Below are 619 nucleotides of genomic sequence, written 5' to 3'. Positions count from 1 at the left end.
TCCCTGATACCGAACTACATGTCAAACTACTTCCTTAACGTAAATGACCGCCATAACCACAACACCAGGGGGAGCTCCACTAACCACGTTAAACCCAGATTCCGAACTAACAAAGGTCTTAACTCATTCTCTTTCTATGCCACATCAATGTGGAATGCGCTCCCAACAGGTATAAAAGAAAGGGCATATCTATCCTCCTTCAAAACCGCAATAAAAGTTCACCTCCAGGCAGCTACAACCCTTAACTAACACCCTCCCTGGATTGCTAATAATCAAATGTAAACAATCAAATGCAGATACTTTTTCTTATGCCTTCTGATCTCTCTCCCTCTATGTCCATTACTTGCTGTCCATATCCTACCCCCCACCCCCTGATTGTAAATAATGTAAGTAATTCAATGTGATTATCTTGTGTGATGACTGTATTATGATGATAGTATATATCTGTATCATGAATCAATTTAAGTAGACCCCGACTTAAACAAGTTGAAAAACTTATTCGGGTGTTACCATTTAGTAGTCAATTGTACGGAATATGTACTTCACTGTGCAACCTACTAATAAAAGTCTCAATCAATTAATCAATCAATGACACAAATAAAAAAACAAGCACAAATGA

Source organism: Entelurus aequoreus, linkage group LG07 (genome assembly GCF_033978785.1).
Source record: "Entelurus aequoreus isolate RoL-2023_Sb linkage group LG07, RoL_Eaeq_v1.1, whole genome shotgun sequence".
Classification (NCBI taxonomy): Eukaryota; Metazoa; Chordata; class Actinopteri; order Syngnathiformes; family Syngnathidae; genus Entelurus; species Entelurus aequoreus.
Note: the sequence above shows the minus strand (reverse complement) of the source record.